Raw genomic sequence first — 25803 nt, forward strand, 5'->3', positions numbered from 1 at the left:
AATCTATAACATGTATGTGTGATGTAAAACGCTCTGACACCCTGCATTGGTTAGACATATTTCTACGAGTGGTCTGCCTCTTTGGAGTACTCCACTCCCAGCTTTGTAGGTGAAACTCTGACTGCTGGAGCTGTGATTCAGATTATAACTTTTATTTTTTTAAATCAACTCTTTCAGCAGACGATTGGTGAGTGAGGAGATTTTCTTTGATGATGCTGGTGTGCTGGGCTGGGAAGCTCCTACACTAGGCCAAATGTGTGATTGAGGTCAGACGGAGTGCGCAAGAAGCCTAGGTGCAAGAGGTGAGATAGAGAATTCTCTGTGTGGAGCTTAGGTATAGAGCGACCTAGTGTTCGACTGGTTGATCAGGTCAGACAATGTCAGCTATCTTTTACATTTCTTTAATGGAGGAAGATCCATCTCCTACCTCGCTGCAAACACCTGGAACTCCCTTTCTCTGCTTCTCAGGCAATCTCCACCTCTGCCTCAATTCAGTAATGACCTCCAGACCTAGTTCTTCCACTGAACAGCAGACCCCCCCCCCCCACCTACAGCGCCTTGAGACCCTTATAGGTGAGCAGTCATCTTTTACAAGAACACTGATTGATTGTGTTTAATTGCCAATCAAGAGTGCTCTGTGTTGCAAAATGAACTATTGTCGTATGGGCAGGTGACTCTCTGTGATTTCTTACCTTGAGGAGCATTCAGACGAGGAATGACATTAGGCAGTTTTTCTCCGCAGGGGAAGACAGGCTTTTAGTGTCTGAGGCACCAAGGATGCACATCATAAAGGTTTACCTTGCAGCGTTCTCCCAGCACCTAGAGTCAGTATTGGTAGTGGACACCGAGAAACAAGCTGCCTGAAAACATTAGATGTGATAAGGCTTTGGTGGCCGGTAGTTTGTGCACCCATTTTCTTGTCCGACACATTCTTTGTTTTCTATCTGGGGGGTTGTACTTGCAGGGTTAATTGTCTCACGGACTACCTAAATCCAGTTTACATCTGGCTACTTCCAATTGGACATTTCTGCTTACAGTGACAGTTAGTTGTTCCCATGGAACCAAACAGTTCCTGGTCACCCTGGGCCTCAACATTGCTCTCCCCCGGAGTAGTGGGAGAGTAGCTGCCATATTTCTTGCTTATACTCTCATTACTTTTAATGTTCTGTTTCAACATAGGTATAACTGCTCTATTTAACATTTTTCCAGCACACCACTCCGTTTGATACATATAGCTTTGGAATGAGTACCTTTTTGTCCGTTTATCTTGAAGTCATCACCTTAAATTTCCAAAGGTGTGAACTACCACCACCTACTTTCAGGCCTGCTCTACCCCTTCTTAATCCTTAAGGTCTATGTTTAGTTTATAGACCTGTAGTTTCTAATAGTGTGTTTGGGAACACTTCAAATATCCAAGGTGTATTCTTTTATTGAGTGCTGCCTTTGTGTAACGTTTTAGTGTGTTTCACTTTGACCACGGGATAAAGCAGTTTTGTTAGGTAGACAGGAGTCCTGGGATACTTGGAGTTAGAGGTGTGAATGAAATCCATGGTATAAGAGCATGAGGGTCTTGAAAATTATGGGAAGGTAAAGGTTGTCTAAGACCCCTAGTACATACCCTAGTGGAAGAATCTGTGAATGAAAGAGGTTCACTGCTTTAACCACTCCAGAACATCTGCAAGCTTTACAAAGCTTTGGCAAGTATTCAGTGTAGGAGCTTATAGTCATTTTCTACCACTAGAAACAGAAAGGAAGAGCTGTTAGACCCACCCTTTCCTCTCTCCCTCGACCTCGCTCCCTCCTCCCAGCGGCCCCTCCCACCCACGAGAGCTACGGGCCGTCCTCACCCACACAGAGAGCTGTTACCATCTTGCCTACAACGCGAGTGGTCGCTCCCCTCGCCTCCTCCCTCAGCCTCCAACTGTGGTATCGTAGCGCTGACCTCCGCATCTGCCTCTCAGCTAGCACGCTCGTTTGTTTGCTAATTATTTTCATAGCGCTTTGACTGAGTGTAGCGCCGACCTCCGCATTTGCCTCTCAGCTAGCGCACTAGTTTGTTTGTTCAAATTTGTTCATAGCGCTTTGGCTGAGTGTAGCGCTGACTTCTGCATCTGCCTTTCTGCTAGCGCGCACGTTTGCCTAAACATTATCATAGCGCTTTGGCAGACTGTAAACTATTTTATATTTGCTGTGCATATCCATGTGTTTGTATTGGCTGCTCATTGTCCGTGATTACATTGGCTGTGTTTAACCCTGTCTCCGCGCTGTTGTTATTGTTGCGGCCATTTCCCTGGTTGACCCGAGCCCTCCCTCGACCTCGCTCCCGCCTCCCAGCGGCCCCTCCCACGCTCCGCCCCCTCCACCACCCATTTATGGCCAATGCCCCCACGTGCAGCGTCCACGCGCTACGGCCGCGCCGAAGGTGCGCCAAAGGTAAGCCCGTCTACGCCCGTCCGCGCCTGGACCGCGCCCAGCGCCAGAGCCCCTGGTCCTCGTAATGCCCACCCCGCCCGCATTACTTACGATGCCACCACCCTCCTAGCCCTCAACCCCGGCCGCTCCCTCAACTGCATCCAAGCCGCTCCTGGACACACCCAGGGACCCTTTTCCTGCAACTCCTGCAAGTTCGACGGCTCCAAGACCAACACCTCATCTACGACCACACAACAGATCTCCGACCCCAACCACCTACAATGCATCCTGCTCAACACCCGCTCGGTCCACAGGCACGCCATCGACCTCTGGAATCTTCTAGACACCATCTCTCCGGACGTCGCCTTCCTTACAGAAACATGGATGAACGCCTCCTCCGCCCCAGACATCACCATTGCCATCCCAGAAGATTATAAGATCATACGCAAGGACCGTACCGGCCACACAGGAGGAGGAATCGCTATCGTCCATAAGAAATCCATCCACATCTCAACCAGCTCAGACGTCAATCTCGCCAACTCTGAACACCTTCACTTCCAGATCCACATCGACCCCAAGACCACACTCAGAGGCACCCTCCTTTACAGGCCACCAGGACCCCGCGCACAATTTAGTGAGGACATCACGGACTTCATCACTCCACACGCGCTCCCCTCCAAAGATTACATCCTTCTGGGAGACCTCAACTTTCACCTTGAAAAGAACAATGACCGCAACTCCACCACCCTTCTGGACAACCTCGCCAACCTCGGACTTAAACAACTGGTCACTTCCCCCACCCACATCGCAGGTCACACTCTCGACCCTATCTTCACCTCCAGCAATCATGTCTCCTTCAGCCACACTACGGCTCTCCTCTGGACTGACCACAGCTGCGTTCACTTTACCTACAACAAGCCCAAACCCAACAACCACCCCCAACCAACTTTGCAAAGAAACTGGAACAAAATCACCATCGACCAGATCTCCTCATCGCTTCTTCTAAACCCCTCAGCCCACTCCTCAAACCCCGACCAAGCCGCCACCAACCTCACCCTATGGCTATCCAACAGCGCTGACATCCTAGCACCACTGAAAAAACGAGAAAGCAAACTTGGCAGCAAGAAGGCCTCATGGTTCAACGATGATCTTAAGAAATCCAAGAAACTCTGCCGCTCCCTTGAGAAGGTCTGGAAAAAAGACCCAACCACCAGCACCAAGGACGCCTTCAAAAACGCCACCCGCATACACCACCAACTGATCCGAAAGGCCAAGAAAACCGCCTTCAAGGAACGACTAGATAACAACGCCCACAACAGCAAGGAACTTTTCAACATCGTCAAGGAATTTACCAATCCCTCGGCCAACTCTAACGACATCACCCCCTCTCAAGCACTCTGCGACTCCCTAGCCTCATTCTTCCACAACAAAATTGCAGACATCCACAACAGCTTCGACAACCAACCCGGAGACCAACCCCCCAACCATCTGCTGGACCTTCACCCCCCTTGAACATCCTTAAGGACTGGAACCCAATCTCCACTGAGGACACCATCCGCCTGATGAACTCCATCCACTCAGGATCCCCCACAGACCCATGCCCTCACCACATCTTCAACAAAGCAGACTCCATCATAGCACCGCACCTCCAAGACGTCATCAATTGCTCCTTCAAATCCGCCACCTTCCCGGAAAGCTGGAAAGACGCTGAACTCAGCGCCCTTCTGAAAAAACCCACAGCGGACCCCACCGAACTCAAAAATTACCGCCCCATCTCGCTCCTTCCATTCCCGGCCAAAGTCATCGAGAAAGCTGTCAACAACCAGCTCGCCGCCTTCCTCGAAGCCAACAAATCCCTCGACTCCTCACAGTCCGGCTTACGAGCAAAACACAGCACTGAGACCGCCCTCATCGCAGCAACAGACGACATCCGAACCCTACTGGACAATGGAGACACAGTCGCCCTCATCCTCCTCGACCTCTCCGCAGCCTTCAACACAGTCTGCCATAGCACCCTTTTACAGCGCCTCAGAAACATCGGAATCCAAGGAAAAGCACTGGAATGGATCACCTCGTTCCTCACCGGAAGAACCCAGAGAGTCCGCCTTCCACCATTCAAGTCAGAGGCCACTGAAGTCATCTGCGGCGTACCACAAGGATCTTCACTCAGCCCCACCCTTTTCAACGTATACATGAGCCCCCTCGCGGCCATCGCCCGCCAACACAACCTCAACATCATCTCCTACGCGGATGACACTCAAGTGATCCTATCACTCACCAATGACCCTAGCACCGCCAAAACGAACCTACACGAAGGAATGAAAGAAGTAGCCGAATGGATGAAACACAGCCGTCTGAAACTGAACTCAGATAAAACAGAAGTCCTCATCTTAGGTACCTCCCCCTCCGCATGGGACGACTCTTGGTGGCCAGAACCCCTTGGAAAAGCACCCATCCCGACAGACCACGCACGGAACCTGGGCGTCATCCTGGATTCCTCACTTTCAATGAACAGACAAGTCAACGCCGTCTCCTCATCCTGCTTCAACATTCTTCGCATGCTCAAAAAAACATTTAGTTGGATCCCCACCGAAACTAGGAAAACGGTCACCCACGCTCTGGTCACGAGCCGACTGGACTATGGAAACACCCTCTACGCCGGGACTACCGCTAAACTCCAGAAAAAACTCCAACGAATCCAAAACGCCTCAGCCAGGCTCATATTAGACATCCCGCGTAAAGATCATATCTCTGGTCACCTGAAAAACCTCCACTGGCTTCCCGTCAATAAGAGGATCACCTTCCGGCTCCTAACCCACGCACACAAAGCACTCTACGAAATCGGACCAGAATGCCTCAACACACGACTGTCCTTCTACACCCCCTCCCGCCAGCTTCGATCTTCCAACCAAGCCCTTGCCACTGTACCTCGCATCAACAAGACCACCATGGGAGGTAGATCCTTCTCCTACCTGACAGCTAAAACCTGGAACTCACTCCCCACTTACCTTCGCCTTACCCAGAACCACCTAGCATTCAGAAAGCAACTTAAAACGTGGATATTTGACAAGTAATTCCCCACCCCTCCTTAAGCGCCTTGAGACCCTCTGGGTATGTAGTGCGCTATATAAATTCTCTGACTTGACTTGACTTGACTCTATACCCCACCCTTCTCACTTCACTGAATGAGATGCAGCTCCAGGCTGGCAATGATCTACCTGTGTATCTGCTTGTGAATGAGGGTACTGTGAGGAAACAAGGGCAGATACATCATCTTTGGAGAAAGCCCCAGGGAAAGGGATGCCTGTCCATTTAATGTACCACCAATTTGAACACAGGACGTGCTGATATATTGAAGATTGAGTTGCATTCAATAGTGTGGAGACAGGAGGTTGGTACTTTTGACATTGAGCACTTAAATAGCCTTCAGAAATGACTGAAAGATCTTAAGTACAAATCTATACCAGAGCAATTGTCAGCTTTTCTAACCTGGTAGGAAGCCATGAAGCATAGACAGGAATCTCGAGTATGGAGAATGAAAGACACGCATGAGAAACTGAGATCCCAAGTTAGCCACTTGAGTGACAAAGTTAGGGTTTGATCCCCTACTAAGTCACCTCCTCCTTACATGTTTTCCTAAATCATCAGTGAGGATGTATTAGCATTGGAAGAAAAGGAGGAGGGCATACTAGATATTCAGAGGTTTTCAACACAAGTGAGAGAGTCTCTGGGTACCCCGCAAGACACACCTAGGGAAGGAGCAGGACAGGTCAACAGGTCAGTGTGAGGGGCTCAGGCAAATCCTATGCAAGCTGCATGGTGAGTGTGGTAAGTGAAACACAATTGGCACAACTCACACTAGATGAGAAACTGGCACGAAAATACCATACCCACCACCGCTGATGCAGTCTCGCACAACACCCCACTTTTCTGAAGCTACACAGTTGAGCTTGCTGCCCAACTATCACCTGAGAAAGTCTAAATAAAACTACTGGACAGTGAGCAACAGAGATTGTATAGACACCCCTTCTAGAATGTAGTACTCCTTCATTTAGAAAAGACAGAGAGGATCCCAATTACATTGCTCATGTCCACCTGATGCCCTTCTGCAAGAATACGCAGGCCCTGTTGTAGTTGCTTAGTCGCCAACCATATCCCCTGCTCCCCAGAAGATCTAGCGAATATTAAACAGCAATTCCCCAGTATACTTGAAAACCCCCAAAAGTTCTGTGAAGAATTGCAAACTGTATTTGAATGTTAACCAACAATTGAAGGGAGTATGATAAGTAAAACACACTAGCTTATACACTTTCAAATGTTCAAAATGTATATAATTATTTGTCAACACAAATAAGGATTAACATTTGATTTTTCTTTTTAATTCTGAAGTTTTATATTCAATCCAGTCAGCTTTCAGACGATATAACAGTAGTTTTACATAAAATCAACAATTTTTCCAGTCAGCTTCCAGACGATATAACAGTAATTTACATGAAAATCAAAATTTAATAAGTAGCCAGCAAATTAACAGCCAACGCGTTTTGTCCCCAACTGGGACATCATCAGGGCTTATACTATTAAGTTCGAAGCATGATATAACAACTGTTTAATCACTTCCAAATAGTCGATTCTAATGCTCATATCAACCGGTGTTATCCACAGTCCTATGAAACAGCAATGAAGTAAGTCTTCTGTACGTTTATTCCTCAATCAATCATCACTCAAGCTTAAAAAAAGCTATATCCGCCTAAGATAAGTCCAATATCTTGAACAATGCTATATTCAAACAACGGTCGTCCTTGTTCCCGAACCAGTATCGAGTCAAATTAGGCTGCCAGTCAGAATTTCTATGATCTGTTAAGTCTTTCCAAAACGTCAGCGTCAACATCTGAACACCCGGCTCCCGGCCATGATAAATCCGGAATACCTGTGGATAACACCGGTTGATATGAGCATTAGAATCGACTATTTGGAAGTGATTAAACAGTTGTTATATCATGCTTCAAACTTAATAGTTTAAGACACGATGATGTCCCAGTTGGGGACGAAACGCGTTGGCTGTTAATTTGCTGGCTCCTTATTACATTTTGATTTTCATGTAAATGACTGTTAAATCGTCTGGAAGCTGACTGGAAAAATTGCTGATTTTCATGTAAAACTACTGGTATATCGTCTGAAAGCTGACTGGATTGAATATAAAACTTCAGAATTAAAAAGAAAAATCAATTGTTAATCCTTATTTGTGTTGACAAATAATTATATACATTTTGGATATTTGAAAGTATATAAGCTAGTGTGTTTTACTTATCATACTCCCTTCAATTGCTGGTTTTCATTGTATTCTATAGAGGGCAGGACGGTGTACCTTGTGAAGGTTGAGTGTGTACAAAGATTTTTTGGTTATCACTATACTGATGTGGAAATTACCCCTTGATGCACACTGCAGGCGATTTTTAAGGTCTGTGAGTTTCCATAAACTCAGAGCACACTTTTACAATTCGCCTAATTGAGTTTTGGAGTTTACGACATGCCCCTTGAGTTCTTTGACTCTCCATACGGGTTTCTTCCCTATGGGCCATAATAGTCTCGTAGATCAGATTGAGTGACATCTCTTCAGGTTTCCTTCTCTCTACCCTGGTCAGTTCCTTAACTATGGCATATCCATTTCCTCCTGAACCAGTTGAGAAGGAATAGTCCCATCTCAAAGTGTCTTCCGCTCCATTTCCTTCATCCAAGTTGGTATTATCTATATGGCCTGTATTTCTTCAGAATGTCCGAGGGGTAGTTCTGATACTACTTGACTCGCTACTCACTGATGCCCTCATAGATCCCATCTTGAGCTCAAGACCATCCTCATTTCCTGACGAATCAGAAGGATTGGAAAGGGAGAAAAAGTCACCAGAATCGACTTCTTTAACTTGGGTCTTGCAAGGTATTATCACCGTCCCCCACATCCAATTCTTCATTTACTCCATCCATACTCTGTTTGCCATCTTTGTCGGCCATACTCCCTTTTCCTGTGTTTGGTGAACTTATTCCTTTTGCACACAGTAAGGGAATTTCAATAGCAGGTGACCTCACCGGGCCTTCATTGTACATAGTATCTGAGGTGCATGGAATGGCTTTTATTAGATTATTCGGTAGAACTCCACATTTCTGATCGCGAGGGGCATCGCCACGGCCCTTCTCTAGCAAAGCATTTGGCAAAGCACTCATCCCCTTACATGCTTTCCCTGTTGGCCCCTCAATAATATCAGAATTCAGCTGTTTTCTCCCTTTACTCGGTAAGAAAAGAGCAGGTGTGCTGCGGATACCGGCATCTCCATTGTCCACCTTCTTTTCTCATCCATTTTCAGTCAACCTTGTACTGCCACTCTTTATGCTTACCTGCGGCTGGCCGACTTTCCCCGTGGATGTAGTTTCTATGGGTGTGCATGCTCTACCTCAAGCTGCCTTCAAGGGCATTGTGACTAAGACTCCGACTTCCCTAGGGCTTGCTTCCTCCACCCTCACCACCAACGCCACTTTGTACCGCAAGCTGTAGCAGGGAGAGACGCCAGCTGAATCCCGAGGATTGTCGCGCTCTAATCCAGGAAACCACAGTCAAGAGGGGCATAGTCTCCGGTATGTGCTGTGTTTTTCCCCCCGCAAAATCTGGCCGTAGGTTCCCGATGTTAGCTCAGGGGGGGGGGGGGGGGGGGGGGGCTTGGGAGTGCTCAGCTCATCGCCGACTTACGGCCGCCACCTTGCCCTCTTCAGATCTCCATTCAGCCTCGAGAATGCTATTTTTGAAGTATGACCAAGACTAATACTTGCAAACAGAACAAAGAGAAAGCCTCAAATAACCTTGATCATTTGAAAGATGTGTTTGTTTGATAATTCGGTATTGTTAATGCTATGCCCACTGCTTTAGAAGTTCTTCAAGCTGAGTTCATTCAAGGGCTATTATCCAAGTTACATGAGTAACTGCATGCATATGTATAGGGTGGCAAGCCAAAGATCTTTCTGAATTAGTTTCAGTTGCAAAATAGTGTGCTGTGGTACCAGACGATAAGACAGAATTCACTGAATCTAAGCTAATGTCTTTACACATCTACACTTTCCAGCAAACAGTCAGAGGAAAAAGAAGAACGGGGCAAGAGAGAGAAACAGGGTCACTGGATTTAGTCACAAGCATGGTTGTGCAGATGGGCTTTTGTCTGCACTGCAGGAGCATTGATATCTAAAATGTAAATGAGATCTTTAGCATAACTATCATTTATTCACTTGAAGTTTTAACTGCATTTATTGTCCATGGTATACTTGCAGAGAAACTTGATCTTTCTCCTGAGCTGAAATACAATGACATTTTATATAGTAACTGTGAATCGCAATCAGGCTCACAATAGGGGTTTGCTAACTGGAGCTATCTTCAGTATTAGGAAATACATTTTCCTACATGGTTTACGTTTTGAGTGACAAGTGTATCATGAAAATCATTTGTTAGTATTAGAGGTTTAGTTTCATCCCCTGACCATTATATACTTACCAGCATTAATATCAGAACACTATAGAACAACAATTCTGCACCAGAATACTTCCATTGGAGTTAACAATAAAGCTCATAACACAGATGTGTATGCCATGTGGAATAATTAATGCAATTGAGTTAATCATTTTAAAGGATTAGTTTCAATGTGCGTCAAGGTCCAACACTCCCATTTTTTAAAATAGCCGTTTTATGTGAGTAGTCCACTCCTTGAGGTTTGGACCTAAATAACCTCCATGTAGGCATTCATTTCAATTCGATGGCAACTTAATGAGGGCAATCACTGCTATACGTTCAAGTGTGTCTTTCTGGACCTCTCTCCCATTGTCGGCGATGGGACGGATTGCTATTTCCGAAATCGTGGTGCTCCCCGTCTCCTATATTTTTTTGTAAATCTACCCCTAATAGTCCCACAGACGGTATTCAGAACATTGGATGTGCTTCTCCTAGAGCTGATATGGGGGAAGGGTAGGCGTAGGATTAGCCTCAAGAAATTACAGTTAGAACCCCGCAAAGGAGGGTTGGGGGTCCCAGATTTTAGGGCTTACTGCTATGCCTGCCAATTACAGTGTTTATCCTTTTGAACTGCGGGAAGGAACCTGCTGGAAAAAGGATATGACCTCCTTGACTTAGAGAGTGGGACACTCCACAGACTTCTGCTCCCTAAAAGTAAACTCCCAACATAGGTTCCCCCTTTGCTGACAACCGCCCTTCAATGCTGGAAGAAGGCTTTATATTATACCTCGGGGACAGTCCTATACGCAATAAATATCCCATTGTTGGGTATGCTAATCCCAGGTGGGCGACTAACACAGGCGAGGCTACAGGATTGGAATGAGGCAGGAGTGGAAGAGGTAGGATCGTTATTTGGGGACGACACACTTCTGAATCATGACATGTTTGTGCAGGCCACAGGCGCAACGGACCAACACTATTTATTGTATGCTGCAGTCGCACACTACACTAAAGAGACGTGGGCACCTCAGCGTACTGATCCACCTCAACATGAGCTAGTCCACCTTCTTTACTAAATGGGGAGGGTTGGCCACCTAGTGAAATGGCTATATATATTGGTATTAGAACGCAGGTCTCCATTGCACTCACTGATCTCCGGACAAAATGGACTGAGGATGCTGGTATGGTCATAACTGACAAAGCATGGACGAGTATCTTGGAGCACCCCAGAACGGGTGTCCCGGAATGCCTGCCTTAAATTCATAAAATTATGGTACTACATAGGTCATATCTAACCCCGAAGAGAATTCAACGTATGTTCCCTGTGGCCCAGAATTGTTGCCCCCAATGCAGGGATGAGGAAGCAGGATTCCTTCATATGTTGTGGGCCTGCCCCTGCCTCGGTGCTTACTGGGGCAGGGTCCGGAGGGCACTCGAGGAGACCACACAGCTCACGATTCACGACAACACCGTGGAGTGTCTGCTGGGGCTGCGCAAACGTAATGGCGCCCTTAGGGTCCAGTTGCAATTCTTTGGCTTAGGCCTCATCTTAGCTATACTTGGGATTACAATGAAATGAAAATCTCCCCGTTGCCCTCCAATAACTTCATGGCAGGAAGACATGATACAGTGGTGAGGGGCTGAGGGCGCGGCTATAAGAGGGTTACAAAAACACCCCATTTCCCTAGAATGGGACCGCGTGCTAGAAGTGTTTTGGCAATTAGATCTAACACCTGGGCCTGTCACACCTACCCCATAATACACCCACAATGCCACAACATACACGATATTGGTCTGTAGAGCCTACCTCATCGCCCAGACAAGTGGCACCGACAATTGGAGTCAAAGGTCGTTAGCTAGATGTACAGTAATAATCCATAGGACGCATAACAAAAAGCAGACCAGGAGGGAGGGAGGGTGAGGGTCTGTTATGATGAAGGTAATAGTTTAAATTGCACTTCAATTGCAACTGCCATAGGCAATACTTCTGTATCATCCTGGCGAACGTACTTGGTCGGGCATAGGAACAACCGCTACCTTGATGTATTCTGAGTCGTACCAAATTGTAATTTCCTACACAATGGGAAATATTCGGCTTAGATGTCTCAACAAAACAAAAGGAACATGCGAAGATGTATTCAATATTAATATTGTAACACTTATTGGTGTGCAATAAAGTTTGTTAAAAAAAACCCTCCATGTAGGCGAATTGGGAGAAGGAGATTGAGTGTGTCTACTCGTTAAATTGCATGGCAACTCAGAGCCGTTGTATTGTTTTGATTTTTGTTTTTTTTCCTTCGTGGTAGTCAGTTCCATCATACATGTTTTCATCATATAATTTTACAGAAAATGTCCATTCTGATAATGTTATACATTGTTGGTATGTTGTCGACAGCAAATGATTTACAAAATTGGTGACTGAGGCACAATTTTCACATCCATTCACAATAGTGGATATGTTACCAAAGAAACAAACAACATTTGATGCAAAAATCCGGGAGACCAACCACCATATACTTCCATATTGGGCAAAGGCCACAGTTTTAACAACTTCTTTAGTGAATTAGCATCCTCTACGCTATGTGTCAAAGGAAATTATTATATGACCAACCGATATGTTATCACATAATGACATGACTCTTCAAATTTGTTGTTAAAAATTGTTTCTTTATTAAGATTTCTTCATAAAACTTCTTTTTGCAGTAACCAACGTGTTTAGTCCCTCAAGAAGCCTTCTTCAGGGCTGGTCAGTATATCTTTAAACCACAGGTACATCAATCTCCTTTATTAATAGTACTTCTCTTCTTTGTTTCTTAGACGTCATGATATTTAATCCACTTCTTGTTGGAAAGATCATTTACAATCCTGTGAATTGTGTTCATTCTCACTCGATGTCCCAGCAGCGTACATGAAGGCTGTTTGTGTACGCTGTGGGAGCATCAAGTGTGAATACACGCAAGTACTGAGCAGAGCAGGAAGGCACACTTTCACTGCATTTACAGGAACTGCCATGATGGCGATTCTTGTAAATGCAGGAGATGTCTGCTGGGCCGACAGACATCTCTAACGGTGGTGAGCGAAGTGCCCTCGCCATGGTGGGATTAAAGTACTCTGCCATGAGAACGGTCTTAACACCATCTGCAAACAGTTACATCATGCCCTTATTAGGTGACATCTGTACCTTTAGTTCTTTAGTGAGTCAGACTGTTTAGCCTGAAGAAAAGCAGTTCACTTTATTTTACAAAGGATTGTAAAGCAAAGTAAAGATGTAATGGCACCAGCAGTCAATTCTATCACAAAGCACGAATAACTTATAGACTTGGTGGTAAAGTTAGATCACTGTTTAGTTGAAGGAAGCCCTGAGAAAATAAGAATGACACTAAGATGCTTGTAGTAACTTCAAGATTTGAAGAGTACAGAAACACTGACATTTCAAAGCAAGAGCAATTAGGTAGTGGCAAAGGTACCCTTCCTAAGGAGGAAAAGAAAAGAAGACATGCTTGAAAACTGTGCATTACTTGTAGTCAATTTGGTCATTTTGGAAATGATTGTCAGAGTAAACCCAATGCAGTTAGAAGTCCAGTTGTAGCAACCTTACAGGGAAGGTGTAATAGTGGGACAACTGCGTACCCCGTCAATGAAGAGAGTTACCTTGTTGAGGAAAGAACTTGAATCGGTTCTAACTTGGTTATTAAATACTATGCATTCTTCAGTTGCTCATGTATGTATATTTATGTAGGTAAAATATCAAAGATAAGTATAAGGTCAATAAGTAACAGGAGAGGAAGCTGGGATGTGGACAGTGAATGCATTGTGATGTAGTATTCTTTAAAGCAATGATGTTGCTCCATATCATGGGTGCATAGAAAGGCCTGCTGTCTTTCTTTTTTCTTTTTTATACTTCTTAGTCTGTAATCTGATGGTGTCAAGGCTGAAGGTGTGCTGAGAATCACGAGATGGTGAGGTAGCCTGCAAGATAAGCGGCGGTGCTGTTTGTGATGGATTTGTGAAAGATGCAACTGGTTTTGAAGATGGTGTAGCTGGCAAGGGGAGCCAATGGAGTTTTATCTGGTTGGGGTGAGGTAGTCATATTTCTTCAGGCTCAGGATGAGAAATGCTATGACATGTATGATGCCCCTAATGGGTGTCAATGTGGAGTCTGGGTTGCTGGATATTACCACCAATCACATGCAGGAGTACTAGGGATCGGAAGTCTCTTCCTGGGAGAAACAGCTTGACTTTCTGTAAATGGGAGAGTCAGTAACAGGCCGTCTTTATGTTTTTTTGGCAGTGCTGTTTGAGGGTGAGGTTGGTGTCCAGGTTCAATCTAAATGACTTGGTATACAGTAAAAGTTGAGGTTCAAAGTACAAGGATCATACAGTTGAGCCAGGTTTCAGGTGTATCTTGCTTGTTGTTCTTGGCAAATAACAGGAATTCTGTCTTGATTGGTAGCTTCAGGTAGCCTTTGGACATCCAAGTCTGGATGATATGCAAGCAGTGTTTGAGGTCTTGGATGTCTGAAGAATAGGAGGCTTTCAAGTAGAGTTGTGTGTAAACTTCACATTGGTGAATCTTGATGCTGTTATCTATGAGTCGAGCCCCAAGCAACTCCACGTAAAGGCTGAAGATGGCAGGAGACAGGAAGGAACATGGTGGGCTCCACACATGATAAGAATCTTTTTTGACCTAGAGATGCCCGTGTGAACAATCTTGTGTAAATTGGAAAGGTAAGAGGAAAACCAGACAAGGACATTGCCAGTGAATCAAATTCAAGACTCCAGTGTGCGTGTAAAGTTGGGATGGTCGACTGTGTCGAAGGCAGCTGAGAAGTCCAGCAATATCAAGAGTCAGGGGTCATCTTCAAGGGTCACATGATTTCATGGAATAGTTCTTATGAAAATTACCTTGTATAATGATCACAAAAAACTGTTTCAGGACTTTTAGATTCAGCAGCCTCATTAAACAATATGTTCAATCTTAACATTTCTGGTAATCACAAAAAGGCCCAGGAAGAGGTCAAAGCCCTAGATAGGTCAATGTTATCATTAGGGCCTATTTGTTTTCATGCACACATGTTTTAGTTGCTATGTTTTGATAGTCACGTGAAAAGATGCATTTTGATTTGTTCAATGCAACTCAATTTAAAAGGAACCTTTAAATGCCTTGGTTGATCCTGCATAAGCTCATATTGATAGGGCAGCTAATACCTTTCAACTGAATTCTAATTATTGCAGCCACGATTGTTTATATGATTATGAATCGTCCTACAGTTGAAATTATTAGACACAGCAGACTTTGTAACATCTCATGTCATTAGTTGTGTGATGTCTTTATCTGCCAGCACTTTCTGTTGGGGAAGTAGAGGGTCAGCCCAGTGCCAAGAAGCCTGCTTGCCTACCTACTGCGAGAAAACTGAGACTGTCTGGCCATGCAGAAGAGAGAGGGTCTAGGGGAGAATCCCAGTGTTTTCCATGTTGAAGATGAAACCCAGAGGAAGCAGACAATTGGAAAGTGGTGCCTGGAACAGGGGAGAACACTACACATGCCAGGATGTTCACCTGGCCCGATTGGGCTACAACTCCTGCTAGGCTCTAATGGCCCAATCAGAATAACATCGGCTGCAAGGTTCACTTGGTCTTATCGGGGCAATAACTGCCAAGAGAGTTCCCTGATCTGATCACGGCTTCAGCTTCCTTGGAGTCTTGCTGGCCTGAACAGACTACAACTCCTGAGGGGTTTACCTTTCCCAATAAGGCCTACCCATTCTGTGGGTACTTGGATCAGTCCAGTCAGGGCTGCATCAGTATCATCATCCAGATGGAGTCACCACTGCATGCTCAACACCGGAATGAGTACCCAGATCTTTTTGGGATAGAAGATCATTCCAGGTGCGAGCCAAACTCAGGCCATAAACCAGCCTTCCGAATGGCCTACGACTGACTGCAACTGAATGAGGTGGGCATTCACCTGTGGTAGAATCACACCACTGAGTATGTGCTAGACAAGTGCAAGAACATAGGGCCAGATGTATTAACGTATTTTGCAGTCGCAAACACTCCAATTTGCAAAAAGGTATTTCCTATGTACAAATCCCATTTAAGAAGTCTGCAAACTTTTACCAACTCCTTAGAGAGGTCTATGAATGGTTACAGGTACGCAGTTTAGAAGGGGTGTGTTGTTGGCATTTTGTCCAAATTGTGAATTGATACCATATGTGTCTGTCACCGGCATTTCTGTCCCAAACCGTTGAAAATGTATGGGCTCCCACATGGGGTTGTAAAGTATTTACAAAAGGGAAGGACTCCCCTTTGGACCAATACCCCTTAATGAAGTGCCAGGCCCCACTGACTAGTCTAACTGAATCTTTTTTTTTAAATGCAGCCCTGTTTCAATTAACAAAATAGGGCTGCTTTTTCAAAAACAAGTTTATTATTTAAAAACAATCACTGGCATTGTGGTCTGCTGAACCTTGCAGGACACCATAGCTGTGATTGTGACCAATGATAGTAAGATGTAATATAAGACTTATCTAATAAATATTAATTTGGTAGATCTAAGTGCGACCCACTCTGATCCCCTATTTTCTGAACCCACCTATGAGTACGTAGGTCAGTTTGCAATCTGTGTTTATGGTCACAAAAAGACTGGTTGCAAATTACTGCCATTTTTGCGACAAGATCAATAGTTTGTCTGCTCACAAATTCCTACCTTCTGCACCAGCTTAGGTAAAATCTCATGCAAGCAAAATAACCTATTGCACATTTGATTGTAGAGCATCAGTAACAATTGTTTGAGCCAAATTCATGCTTCTACCATCATTTCTGATGGGGACAAGTTTGTCTAGCGTCACCCAGAGGAGATAGCCTGTAGGGGGACAAGAAGAGGTAAACACAGGTGGAACACATCTCGATCACCAAATAACTTGCACATCCAATCCTATGGGCTGTAAAGCTCATTGATCAGTTGGAGACTGCCAAGTTTTTCAAACTTTGATCTGAATCCAGGTTCCGACAGATGACCCAAACTAAGGGTGTAGGGGAAACATCGGCATTATCAATCAAAAAAGGCCATTTTCTATTTTAGTGATCCCATTGGGTGAAGGATGCTCCCTTCACCATCATGATTCTTTCACACTGGGCCCTGGCTACGTTGGAAAGTTTTAGTGTTATTTATTCAGGTGTCATTGTAATAAATAGCCCCACTTACTGGAAGTGCTTCCACCCTGTGACAGACAGACAGGCCTGAGTAAGTAAAGGCAAAGCTCTGTGGTGCACATTGGCCACCAAGTTGGCAGGCTCATATACAGCATCTCCAGCCAAACATACATTGTATCTTATTGTGAGAGCATTCCAAAACCCAGACGCAGATGAGAGCCACCCGTAGCTTCACAGGGTATTAACCATAGCTTTGTAGAGCTGTTATACCCAACAACACTCCAGGCCTGTCAACTGGGCAGCTGAGTTTCAGATGGAGTGTGCCTATCTGAGAGATAGATTATGCTTAGTCTTACTGTTGAGGAATTGTGACTGTGGCAAGGAATTTATTAAGCAAAAAGGCACTTCAGAATGTTACATGGGGCATTTCTGTAACAGCTGGATGAGGTTGGGCAGGACAATTCTATAGGATGTCTGGGAATTTTAGAATTTGGTCAGGTTTACATCCCGCTTTCCTTTTTCTGGGCTTCTGGTTTTGTGACCTCTGTGGTGGGTGTAGCCAGCTGGCAAGACCCTGTCACAAGTGCTCAGTTTAAAGTGTAATTAAAATTACAAGTAATACAAAACAGCGATGGGTGGAATGCTTGAATTAATCGCAGCCACTGATAATTACTTGTCTGCATTTCATTCCATTGTTTTTTTGGCCCACTGTACAAACTCATATTAGACCCACCCCTATACAAATCAACTGGCATGCAGTCCTGAGTAATTATAGTGGATGAGATTGTCTAGCCTCCACCATTCACTTTTTTGATTACTTTAGTGCAACTCCAGTAATGTGACGGATATGCCCAGACATGCGTCCCGTGCACACTGTGTCACTGGAACCAAGCTGCACCCAACTGAGGAGGCCCACATAGACTGAAACCGGCTTTGAGATGCTAGTTTTCCAGTTCAGAGATGACCTAACTTGCCAACTCGGGCTAGACTGTTCCTGTCGGAGCAGGACCAGGGCTGATTTGCATATGAATGGTCCTAATCTGAGGTGACGGTGTACACAAAATAACAATGGACTGGGATGCTGCCACAAGTTATTACCAGTGGCTAAGATTAATTCAAACATGCTATCATTTTTCTGTTTACCTCTGTTCAAGTATAGGCATATTAATTTACAAATTGCCATCACTGTTACTCCAATGAGAAACTTTCTGTGTGCATGCGTCCAGCGCAGCTGCGCATAGTACTAATATGGGAAGCAAGAGTGGAAATATATTGCCCCCTTCAGCTTCCAAAATGTTACATGATTCGAGTGGGCATATTTTCTTGACACCCTCTTCTGCAGGGCAGTTCTTTCAAACTGCAATGTGTCATTAAATTAGTAACGATTGTTTAGAAATTTCATCACAAGCACAATGGCACCTTACGGTGAACTTGTGCTGAAAACATCACTGATGACGTTACATTCCATTCACCAAATATTCTTGTATCACTTATGCGATATGAAACGTGTGAAATGTGTAGATATGAAATATATTCCTCCTCATCTCAGCTGCCATGCTTCCCAGTGATATACACATTTTTGTCTAGAAACACACTCCCTTTCCACTTTGCGATGACGCTGCTCTTCCATTGATACTTCAGAAGATTGGTCCCACAAGGCCGTCGAAAGGGAGCGAGTAATGCCGTCATGCCTGCAAGTGGGACCTCTCTGCCTGGATAGAATATATAATGCCTTTTTGCAGTCAGAAGGGGAGGCCAAAGAGACTCCTTTCAGATTTGATCTCTAAGACATATAGGAGAAGTGTTGGCTGAAAGGATGAGCCATTCGCTCTGGTGACTACAAGTGACTGGCCAGGGTAGAGCTGGAAAGTATGGGGTAGGGGTGCTGTAAAGCGATATACTAAGTCGCCATTTTGAGTTTTTGGTGCATTGAGCTGTGAGATAGGTTTGATGCCAACAGCATGTACCAAGGACACGAACGTGCAAGGCATTGCTCAAAAGAATGTGGTTGTGTAAAGTGTGTAATCTTTTTCGGCTTTAGCTAGATCCCCTCACCAGTGGCTGCCTACCGTACCTTGTAAAAAATGCTGCTTGTCTCACACTGAAGACTAAATCTTGGTAGAACTATGGAGAAAGAAAGACTTTCATGTGTACATGCTCTGAAATGGTTCCTCTCTGCCTGCCAGAGACCATTGGAGAGAGTTGTCTTCTGCTCTGTCAGTGCTTCAACTTCTAATTTTTACTCGACAAGCAGCGCCAGTGTCCTGATGACGTACTGAGTCCTGCCAGTGAAAAATGGTTATACCGGCAGAGCTTTTTTCCCAATGCAGGAGAGTGGAGACGCCTGCTTGGAAGCCCTCTAGTGCACCAATTGATACTGGCTGTTTCTTGTGGACCTGGAAGCTGAGTTATGAGGACACCTCTGCACAGGAAAGAAGTGAACTAGAGTCTGAGGACTTCTCCTCAATGTAATGTAATGTAAAGTACATTTATAGAGTGCCCTGTTGCCTAGAGCGGTGTCCTGCAGTAAGGGAGTCGCAGTAGCGGAACATCTTCGGGACTAACTCCCTAGATTTTAGCCCACTTTTTTATTTGCAGGGGAATAAAAATGTCCAGCGGAGGGTGGGGACAACCTGCCAACTCTCCATGAAAAAGACACAAGTTAGGCTGGCTTTACTTTCCTGGTTTTCTTGTTCTTATGTGTTTGTTGCAAATTTTGAAACTACAGTGGGACTGCCCAAATTTGACACATTTTTATTACAAAATATTTGTAATAAAAATGTGTATGCTCCAATATGAAACTGCTCAGCCAAACAAGCTACCAACTTTTATCTAACCACATCCATTCGTGGGTCAGCCACCTATGGTCCCAAAGCCGGGTCAGCCACACCTGGAGTACATTTTTTAACATGTTCCATACTAAACATATTTTCAAATGTGTTTTTTATGGACTTTTCTTCTCTTTGTGTTTGCCTCGGATCCCTACATCCGATTTTCTACATTGGGTTCAAACCTACTAAGTATATTTCCTAACTATTTTGTTCTTTGGTTAATTGTTGCACACACTAGCTGGGAGCTCAGTTACAGTTTCCCAGCTCCATCACAAATGTGGCCTCTTCCTCTCACAGACTCTGATGCTGCATATAGGAGCTTCCCTCTTTGTTCACAGTGCTGCTTCCTTGCTTTTGCCTTCCTTATTATAAGTTATTTCTGTTTTCCTCTCCTCTACAGCTAGATCCAACTTTCTTCGCTGCTCTTCCTTTTTGCTATCTCATAAAGCAAATTTACTGCGAATATTTGTACAGATTGGGGCACTGCTTTGTACTTTTTATAAAAAATATTTGATATACTAAGTTACTGATTTCAGTAATTATTTTTAGATTCCTTATTGGGAGTGAAGGAGACGGGTTCCACGTTCTAGACCTACTCTGGAACCCTTGGCCGATGGACTGTTGGTGCCGGCTTGAAAATGTAGAGGGGAGAAGAACCATTCGCCAATCATATATCAAAATATTTAATAAACCATGACCCTGAAGAATCACTGACTCCTGAATAAAGTTTATTAGTTTATTACAAAGCCAAGAACAACTGGGCATACAGGCACCTCAAGATGAGGGTGTAGAAATACATTGGAACTAATATAAAGCCAAACCTTCGGGTGAAATTTAGTCTATGAAGCATGCAAAAAAGAATCAGTTCTAGAAGTAGGACACAGAGTATAACAGCACCTACATCGAGAGTCTTCTTCATTGGAGGTTCGTAAGTAAAAAACATCAGTTTATCCCTACACTACCAATAACGTGACATCCCTACTTAGTTAGCATTTCCCAGGCAAGTTCAGGAAAAGAAAAGGTGTCAGCACCTGACAACTTCCTAAGAAGTGCATTCACGTCTGGGGTGGCCCGCACCCACCGCACCCCCCTTCCTATGCCACTGCCAACACCAAAATCATAGGACTCAACCATCATCACATCACGCGATCGTCCCATCCAGATAGACACCTCCTAGTAAGTAACTATCCAGGCGGTTGCGATACTCCCATCGCTGGCTTGATGACCTTGATTCCCAGGCCTTCTCTGGTGAGAAAGAACACTGTCTCACATTATCAGCATCGCTTGTTCAAATGTATCTTCTCCTCCCTAAGACGGTTTTCTCCACCTGCAACAGAAACGTGAGAAAGAAAAGATTTTGCAAGCACATGAGTTTTACTAGCAAGTTGTCTAGACAGCCATGGAGAAATACACATGAGGCCTACAAATTTGGCTAACATAAGAATCAATATGAAACTTCATTAATCACATGTATACACGAGCATTATTACTGTGCACATATAAATCAATGCGTTGTATAATAAAAAAATAACTTCATTAGTCACTTATGAAATCAAACATTAAAGCTTCTCCATTTAGATCACAATTACAATTGTAATGTTAATTTCTCCATGTTATACAAAATATCCCTGTTATTTTACTGTACACGTTATTAAATTACACGTTCAAATAACCAAATGTTAACACGACAAAGGATTAACCCCTTCAATGCTGATGACGAGCTCAGCTCGTCATCAGCCACGGGTGGCGTGTGCGGATGACGAGCTGAGCTCGTCATGTAACGCGGTTTTGCAAAAACAGCCGCACAGCACAAAAATCACTGCAGCAGCGATGCGGTTAAATATGTAGGTGTGATCTAGCCATGATTATGATGCACTCCTACAAATTAAGAGCACCATTGCGCTCTATCAGTCATTAATTGACCATTTAGATGTGGTACCAGACTATTGTTTTCAGAGTATAATCTGAAATTAGTATTATGTCCTAAATATTGTGTAAAAAGGACTCAGTTAGAGTTAATAACAGAACATTTATGCCAAATGCAAGAATATTTTATTAAATTATATTTAAAACTGAATATTTATGTGAGACAATATTTCTTTAGACGATATTCTAGCATTCAAATATTTTGTTTTTTTGGTATTCCTTTTCAAATTAATTGATTTATAAAACTATTTGCCAAAAATTGGTCTCCATTAATATTTGTAAGTGTTTCACGCATAACAAAGCACCAAAAATGAGAGGTGGTAGACGAGCCACATAAAGCTCGAGCCAGGCTTGAGCCAGATGCTCGGCTCTGGCTCAGCTCAAGGTCCTCTTGGATCCTCGAGCCCAAACCGAGCTCAGCCTTCAAGTGGCTTCTGCCTGCCACCCCACTCTATCTATAGAAAAGCATAAACATTTGAGGTAAAAGGAGAAACATTAGGGGCCCGATGTAGGTACCAAATACCGGTCGGAAACGGCCGATTTCGGCCGTTTCCGACCGGTATTTGGCCTACTGAGATGTAGGGGACCTTTTTTTGTCCGATTCTGTATTTTACCGATTCGGTAAAATTACCGAATCGCAAAAATACCGAATCGGTAATTGTACCGATTTTATAAATTTGGGATGTAGGTGGGACTACTTTCAGTCCCACAGGCCCTTCAGATTCGGTATTTTAACACCCAATCCAATTGGGTGTTAAAATACCGAATCCAGGTGTGCATGCACATGTGTGCATGCACACCTATGCCATGTGACAGACAGACATGCCCTTAGGGCATGTCTGTGTGCCACATGGCTCACATGCCTTTTTTGGGGGTGCTGGAGGGTGTCAAAGTGACACCCCCTGCACCCTTGCACAAATCGGTAATTACCGAATCGGTAATTACCGATTCGGTAATGCCCATTGATTCCTATGGGCTTCAAGGCCCATAGGAAGCAATGGCGGATACAGAATCGGTATTTACAGAATCGGTAAATACCGAATCTTACAGATTCGGTATTTACCGAATCTGAAATACCTACATCTCCCCCCTCTGAGTTACCACTTCATAAATACCGATTCGGTATGATTCGGTATTTATGAAGTGGTAAATGTAGATTTACCTACATCGGGCCCCAGATACCCATTTTGTGGCTGATTTGTACAAAGTAAAACCAGCGCAGGAATTTGAAAACTTTTACTCCAGGGACCCATAAATTAGTGGTCAAGGTGTGGCAGTGGAAATGGGTGGAGTCACAAAGGGCGGAGCTTGAAAAGCAGAGTCTGACAGTCAATTTATACATTTAAAATATATATATATATATATATATATATATATATATATATATATATATATATATATATATATATATATATATATATATATATATATGTGCTGCATAGAATTGACCGCAAGGACGTACGACAGTAAATCTATTCAAGATTACTTAATTGGTCACAAATAGGCAGCATTTTAAAATATCCTACAGGGTTAAGACACCTGCTGCAGAGATCATAGTGTGCACAGCTAGTTTGAGGGGATTATAACAGTGCTAAAATAATCCTAGTGGTAACACCATTCTGGGAGAGTTCTGTGGTTGGTCTAGTCACAGTTTTGACTCATAAAGTAGCGTAGAATGTTAAGTTGCCTGCAGCAAAGCACATCGTGTAAGATGCAGATCACAGATCTATATTTTATTTGGATAGATAAGTGAACTACGCTTTTGACACTAACTACTGATTTTGACACTAACCTCATTTTGTTACTTCCAGTTTGTAAGCTGCAAGCCTTCTATTTCAGCACAGTAATCCTTTTACTGGTATTTGGTAGCTGCAGGCATACTTCAAATCACGGGTTTAGATTCTTATTTTTTTCTCAATCTGATGTTATTCTAAAATTGCAAAGAGGGGATCCTTTGGGAAGTAATTACGTCTAATTAGTACGGTCAACCACAATCACTGTGTTATGTCCTCACTCTCCGGAGTGTAGCTTCGGAGGAAGGGGGGTTAGGGTGTTACATTCCACCTAATAAATGTATTCTCCAGTAAATAGTTGGGTACAGGTGCTTTCAGTCAGGTGTAGTGAGGTGGCTGTCGGGTTTTACCTAGAATGTTTACATGCACACACAGACAAAAACATACACACTCTCTCTCCTCTCTGTTTTGAAGTTCTTAAAACTTGGTTATTTCACAAAATATCGCCTTTTAAGTAACCCTAACAATCTGCACTGCTATTCCTTTCCACTATCAATTAAGCCCCCTCATGCTCCGCTTCTCAAATGCATTTTACCATAATATGCCAGCGTGATTTTTGGGAAAATTTAAGCTCATCCAAACCCCAATCTTACTGACAAGAGCTACGCCCCTGCTGAACTCTACAATTTATAACCCTCGCTGTTTTTTGTAACATTTCTTGCACATTGACTTACACACTTGTATGATTTATTGTCCCTGTGTGTAACATAAAGCGCTCTGACACTCTACTTTGGGATGAGCAGCGCTATAAAAGAATTACATTAAAAAAATAGGTGCGATTTGCAACAACATTTCTCTAATTCCGATGTTCAAGTCTGCCAAAGTGTACATTTCAGATATGTTTTTCCACTATTAGCTCCTCTGTGACCTTGGGGAGACGTAGTACACACGGGGGTCTAAAATAGCACAGGCATCTGTACAGGTGCACGCGCTCCGGAAAGAAGAGGCTTTGTGTCTCGCGCTATTCTTGGCACCGCCCTCCTTCGGCTGTCATGGTCTCCAGTGTGCGGTGGGAGGGTACTGAAGGAAGGAGGGGCAAAGCTGTCTCCAGAGGGGAAGAGTGCACCTGCAGTCCCCGCCTACATGACAGCTCGCGGTGTCTGCTCTAAGGCAAACAAAATGACGACTAAGTGCACCCAGGAGAACAAGAACTCCCTGCCAGGGCCGGAGGGAGGCCCCTTTCAGCTTATGGCCAATGAACATATATGAGATATGTGTGACTCGGGCTCTTCAGCACATTCTGCAGGGGGGTGTCACACATCTGTGATCCACAGAGATGAGTCGTGTCTGCACCTGCCGGTACACAGAGGTGGGCGAGCCAAGGGTCTGGCATGGCTCTAACTGCCTGGGCATGAGCTGAACGCTGAAATATTTTGTCATGTAAATCTTGCAACACACCACAGTAAAACTATGATAAAATCTCTTCAAAATTCAAAAAAGTGCATTTCTTTAACATGTGGAAGTGTTTTACCTTGGGACATTACATTATGTTACTGCATTGAGAGGAATTTATTAAAAGATTTTGAATATTAACAGAAACATTCCTGCATAATAGTGAACTAAAAGCAGTCAGATGTCATGTGTGCCCCATATGTGGCTTCGATTTTTAGTGCAGACTAAACAGAAAAGGTTATTGTGCGGGACATATCCTGAAAACAAGTATTTGAAGGTGCTCTCTTATGTGATAATAACAACAAGAAGGTTCGGCGAAATAAAATATGTGCCTAGGCTCACACACTTTGGTTAATAAGGGGAGCCGGGATCGGTCCCAGGCTTTCTAGTTTCACATTGTGCAATGCAGTCACTGGGTGGGTATCTCTTTCTCCTGTTTCGAATCATAGAGTAATGCTTTGTCATTGTATTGGCATACAACATTAGGCTGTGGGTAGCAGGAAGAAGCCAAATAAAAGCTTGGCTCGGTTTCGGCTCCAAGGCCCAGGAGGACCTAGAGCTGAGCCAGAGCCAGACAACTGGCATGAGCCTGGCTCGTGCCTTCAGTGGCCCACCCACCTCTACCTGTACATCAGCCAAGAATTACCTGCAACAAAAACGTTTTCAGCTCGAGCATGTGTCTGCCCACCTGCCTCACTTGAAACAAACAGCCATTGCGTTTGCACCACGTGCTCTGGAAACCAAAAGCTGCTTATTGCACCTGAAAACCGCTGTTGTGCCTTCCTGCAAAGTGAAACCATAGCATGAGACT

This window comes from Lissotriton vulgaris, chromosome 11, assembly GCF_964263255.1.
Source record: "Lissotriton vulgaris chromosome 11, aLisVul1.2, whole genome shotgun sequence".
NCBI lineage: Eukaryota > Metazoa > Chordata > Amphibia > Caudata > Salamandridae > Lissotriton > Lissotriton vulgaris.